The 5,753-nt window shown below is 44.2% G+C and overlaps 1 long non-coding RNA gene across 4 annotated transcripts in view; it reads right to left on the bottom strand.

Annotated features, from left to right (window-relative positions):
- LOC145657885 (uncharacterized) overlaps positions 1 to 5,753 on the bottom strand; it is a 7,488-nt gene extending 1,735 nt beyond the window's left edge. The window contains exons 1-3 of one of the 4 annotated variants that reach the window (XR_014123814.1): positions 4,596 to 5,753; positions 1,490 to 2,606; positions 1 to 666 (exon numbers count right to left, since the gene is read on the bottom strand). The exon at positions 1 to 666 is cut by the window's left edge and continues 1,735 nt beyond it. This is a non-coding gene — a long non-coding RNA (uncharacterized LOC145657885). Of the gene's footprint in view, positions 2,607 to 4,595 lie in introns of all 4 variants that reach the window. The other 3 variants (XR_014123805.1, XR_014123806.1, XR_014123810.1) reach the window with 3 other exon arrangements.

Here is a 5,753-nt window from a genome sequence, read left to right as displayed (position 1 = left end):
GGTGTAAACGTTGATTGATGATGAACAGGGTCGTGTGCCTCTCACTCCATTACACCCGGAAACCCAGCTAACAAAGCAACAGACGTGACATAAGGCTTTATTTCTCTTTTTCCATCAGTGGCGCTCTCTGTCTCTCTATCGCCCTCTCATCCTTTCTCTCTGCCTCTGTCTCTACCTATCTGTGTGTGGGGAGTCTATAATGTGGATGGCTTTTGGCTGCCTCTGGGTGCCTGATTAAGCTTTTTCTCAGCTGCAAACCAAAGCCCTGTGTCACCTTCCTTATAAACATGCAAACTTCTGCTCTTCTAACAGATGTTTCAGGTGGCTTATGGAGACCTACCTGGCCAAAGAAATACCTGCTCAAAGAAATAACACCAGAGCTTCCATATGTTCAGTTTTATGAGCATGCTCTCTCTCTCTCTCTCCATTCGTTACCTCACTACGACGCCCTTAGCCTCTGTAACGCGTGTGTCTCTTTGTGATTACGGGTGTGTGTAATGAACACCAGACCATTGCAGGATTTCAGTGGAGAGCTCCGGCACCACCAGGACTCCCATCTGGAAGTGGTTCTCTGACCCACATTGCTTCACGGTGAGGTGTCAGAATGAGTGAGCTGGTCTCTCCCTGCACAGAGGACCCAGAGAATCCACACACATCCTGAAGGACCTGGGGCACATCAGCACGAGAGGCCATTTGCTTTTAGAGGCAGCGTGAGTGAGAATGGAGTCTCTGATGCTGAGGATAGCTTCTGAGCTCCAGGTAGAGCTGTGAAACACATCTCTCTTAAAAACGAAACATTTAGTAGCTGGTCGCTTACTGACTAATGCATTTGAATAATAGACCATATTTTGCAATAAAAACACTTCTTTGTAAAATATGTAAGTTACGTAATGTATCAACTTAAATCAAAAGTTTCACATTAATCATTTGTTTGGTCCTGTTTGGAGTGTTATGAATATCCCTTATCCTCCAATTTTGCATAATTATTTGTAATATCAGACCAGTGTGACTGAAATAACGGGGCAGTATTGACCGACTAAGAGGTTATTCCACTGTAAAAATTGAGAAAGCATTTCTGGAAACGTTCTTTAGCACACCCATAAGAAGCCTGAGGTACAGACATGATACTGATACAGACATGGGGGAATCATTTTGAACCAGTGTTGAGGCAGATAAGATGATCGTAACAAAGTGGGTCCAGCAACCACAGAGAGCTCAGGGAAAGTTGGAGGAAGATGGAAACGTCTTCCAATGAAGACGTGGGAATGCTTTAGGATTGAACAGGAATGGGAAGACGGCAGTCTCCCTGTGCCAAAACGGAGTTTTACACATACCTTCACACACCCTACTTCACTAAATCTGTTCCACACACACTTTCACACACCCATCTTAATTTATCAGCCCACCATGAAACCGAAGCACCAAATCGCGGAAATCGCTACCATTTATAACTGCTGTCACAGTAAACATAAGTGAAGTCAGAACTTACCAGTGGAAGTCTTTTTCATTCTCGCTCAGTTGTTTCAAGTCCATGGATTTGTCGGGGACTGAAGCTGCCAGCGTATTGTTTTTAACAATTAAGGGAAACCGGCGCCCCCATCAGTTAGCAGCGTACAAACTGCATGTGTAAATCCACCCACAGAAGCCCCCCTCGGTCACACCGAGGGGTTACGCTGTCAGCAACGCCGTCATGCTCCGATAACACTGTGAAAAAAAGGCAGCACCCAAAAGACTGGTGTTGCAGGTGCAGAAAAGACCTGACGTATCATAAACACCTCAAGCTCGTTATGGGCTCTGTTTCCAGCCTTCCTCATCCTCCTCCTCCTCTGTTCCTCTTTCATGTCATATGGTCCATGTCTTCCTCCACTGCATCTGAGATCAATCAAAATCAGAGAAGAACTTCAGAAGGCCCTATCAGTCTGTGTGTGTTTGTTTGTGTGTGTGTGTGTGTGTACATGTACATGTAGCAGACAGAAATATTCTGTCATTGCGCAGTAGAGCATATGGCACAGCAGTGTGTGTGGCGAATCTGGGGTCTGATGGTTGTAATAACGTGTGTCTTCCGTCACTGAGTTCAGATACAACAACGATCCACACCACGATGCAGATGTGGCCTCCCTGCTCCAAGTCTCCAGTCAGGAGGATTTCTGGCCTGGAATGGTCTTCTCTTCTACAGTATCAGCGTTATTACATGGTGCGCTTCTTCACACGGCCCTGAAATAAAACTGGTGAGTTGTCAAAGTTCTGGCTTAAGTTCCTCCCCCATGGTGAAGAGCAAGATTCCTCTCGATTGTCCAGTTTTTTATATACGAGGATCATGGGGAATATTTGGTCTCTCATAAATAGTTATTGCAGAGCACAGAAACGCGTGCTCAGGCAAACGAATCTCTCTTGAGTCCCATAACAATGTGAAGTAGCTCATTGAACACACGCGACTCCTGTAAACCTGGATTACGTGGGGGGGGTGTTTGTTAAGCTGATGACGGAGCTCTCGCTTCCTGCATCTCTCCTTGCCTCTCTGAGTGAGACAGTCCTTCTCTGCTCTCAGAGTAATGCTGCTCTTGGCTCGTTTCAAACAGGGAACCTGCTCATGTAAGATCGTCCACCTGGAAATAATAGTATAGCAAAGAAGGATTCAAACCATTACAACATGAAAGGCAGAAAAACAAACAGCTATTTATCCAAAGTACCACTTGACAATACAGAGTGGGAAATTTAATTACTGTAAATTATGTTTAATTTCAGTCACTTTTCATTGTTAAACAGCACATCCTTTGACTGTATGGAAGAGCGTAAAGAACAAGTATGAAGGAAAAGGTGTTCATGTGTGGTAATATGGTGTTCATGTGTGATATAAAGGTGTTCATGTGTGGTATAATGGTGTTTATGTGTAGTATAATGGTGTTTGTGTGTGGTAATAATGGTGTTTGTTTGTGGTATAATGGTGTTCATGTGTGGTAATATAGTGTTCATGTGTAATATAATGGTGTTCATGTGTGGTATAATGGTGTTGATGTGTGGTATAATGGTGTTGATGTGTGGTATAATGGTGTTGATGTGTGGTATAATGGTGTTTGTTTGAGGTATTATAGTGTTTATGTGTAGTATAATGGTGTTTGTGTGTGGTAATAATGGTGTTTGTTTGTGGTATAATGGTGTTCATGTGTGGTAATATAGTGTTCATGTGTAATATAATGGTGTTCATGTGTGGTATAATGGTGTTGATGTGTGGTATAATGGTGTTGATGTGTGGTATAATGGTGTTGATGTGTGGTATAATGGTGTTGATGTGTGGTATAATGGTGTTTGTTTGAGGTATTATAGTGTTCATGTGTGGTATAATGGTGTTTGTGTGTGGTAATATGGTGTTTGAGGTATTATAGTGTTTGTGTGTGGCATAATGGTGTTCATGTGTGGTATAATGGTGTTTATGTGTGGTAATATGGTGTTTGAGGTATTATAGTGTTTGTGTGTGGTATAATGGTGTTCGTGTGGTATAATGGTGTTTGTGTGTGGTAATATGGTGTTTGTTTGAGATATTATAGTGTTCATGTGTGGTAATATGGTGTTCATGTGTAATATAATGGTGTTTATGTGTGGTATAATGGTGTTCATGTGTGGTATAATGGTGTTTGTTTGAGGAAAGAATGGGAGGAGAGAGAAGGAGAGAAAAGTCTCGGCCCACTCTACTTCTGGTTCTTTTCAGAGGCCCTCACCGTGGTGGTGACAAGACTCGCTTCCAAATGAAGTGTCACACACACTCTGTCACCACACACACACGTCCACGTTGATCTCCACACAGGCCCACTGCTCATGTGTGTGCGTTACCACTGAAATACTGCCATGGCAGCGTTGGATAAACAACGACATGCCCACAAATACCTGCCAAATCTGCCCCAGCTATCTTCATTTGTCAGAGGTTGAACTGCTGGTATTTACTCGTGTGTGTGTGTGTGTGTGTGTGTGTGTGTGTGTGTGTAAGTACACTATGAGTGTGGTGAAACATGGTAAAACTTAGTCATGGATCACTATGAAACTCCTCAAAAACGATCCTGGCAATATAAGCGCACACACATATACACACACAGACAGATCGCTCACTGTGCATGCTCAGTACAGTGTGATGGTCCATTCCTTTATCGTGAGAAGCATCCAGGAGCTTCTGACTGCAGAGGTCTGGAGCTGGCGAATCTGTTTCACACAGCGACATTTTCACTCAACTTTGTTCTGACCTTTTTATCTGCAGCAGAGGACACACATCAAAGGAGCCCTAATCTCCTGGCTGTGTGTCTCTTCCTTCTGTGTTACCACCTGGCTTTCATCCTGCATGTGTTTGCCTGAGGCTGTTGGAGAAATGGCCTCTGTTTGGTGCTGCTATTGCTCTGGCCCCTAATACTGCTGGCCCTGTCTGATGATGAAGTTGGCCCTGTTTGATGATATGTTTGGCCCTGGCTGATTATGTGGTGTGGGCTAGCCTTCACTTGGGTGGTTCAGAAAAGAAAAGCGCTCCAGTTGCACCTGAATGGGGCACCTGAACCCCACCCCCACCCACTTCCCACACTCATTCTTATGGAAATGTCCGGCATAACCCTTACCTGCCTGGCTGCAGTTCCCAGGTGAGATACTGATGGGGGAAATCACTCCTAGTTCACGTCTCATCATTGACATTATTGCGACATTGCCATTGATAAGACGCATAACATCCGTGAGCGAAAGTCACCCGATCCGTTCCGTTCATCCCCGGGGGTTGTAGTTTCTGTTGGGTAGGGTTAAGGGGGGGATATATGACCTGGAGGAATGTCTTGGTGTAAAAGGGACCACCTGTAGCTCTCCCAGGCTGAAGAAGCAGTGGAGGTGCTTTTATGTCTGCAGGTTATAGGCTAAGCCTGACCTGGAAATTACAAGGACATTATCACAGAGGGCAGAGAAAGAGAGAGAGAGAGAGAGAGAGAGTGTGTGTGTGTGTGTGTGTGTGTGTGTGTGTGTGTGTGTGTGTGTGTGTGTACATGTCTGAGTGTTTGCGTGTGTGTGTGTGTGTGTGTGTGTGTGTGTGTGTGTGTGTGTGTGTGTGTTTGAGGGATAGAGTGACCTATAAAAACAAGAAGAGTAAACTTGCATCCCACTTACACAAACACACTCTGTAACATAACAGGCCTAACCTACCCCAGGTCACCACTGCACTGTCCTAGTGTGTGTCCCGGCCCTTCAGAAAGACCAGCACAGACAGAGCTTACGGATTCCTTTCTCTCTCAGCGAGACCTACAGACAGATGGTGTATGATGTGTGTGTGTGTCCCACCACTAAAATAAACAGCAGCAGTGATGGTTGTGCGAGCATAAACACTGTAAACAGTTCTCTTTTATCCTCTGTGAATTCATTCTGTTTGGTTGAAAGTCCAGGGAGGTTTTATGTTGTCAGATATCCTTTCACTGTCATAACAGAGAGCACATTCCTAGGTCCTGCCTTCATCCTCCGTCAGAGAGTCGCCCTGTGAAGGAATTTCATTCTCCTCACCTGTTTGATTTTCCCCACCATCATTTCAGAACTATTTCTGAGACCGAACAGATCTGCAATAAATATAAGCGAATACAGGTAGAGAAATGTTTTGTGTTGCGCTGGGGTAGGTAGTTACTACACAGACAACGTATATGGTTTGTTATATTAAGCAACATCATGGTGTTATGTGGTTCTTCTTTATGGTTTCTTGATTTATTGCAAAAACATTTTTTAAATCCAAGACATCAGACACGTGT

This window comes from Electrophorus electricus, chromosome 1, assembly GCF_041902795.1.
Source record: "Electrophorus electricus isolate QZ-2024a chromosome 1, ASM4190279v1, whole genome shotgun sequence".
Lineage (NCBI taxonomy): Eukaryota > Metazoa > Chordata > Actinopteri > Gymnotiformes > Gymnotidae > Electrophorus > Electrophorus electricus.
This window is presented reverse-complemented; position numbering and strand designations above follow the sequence as displayed.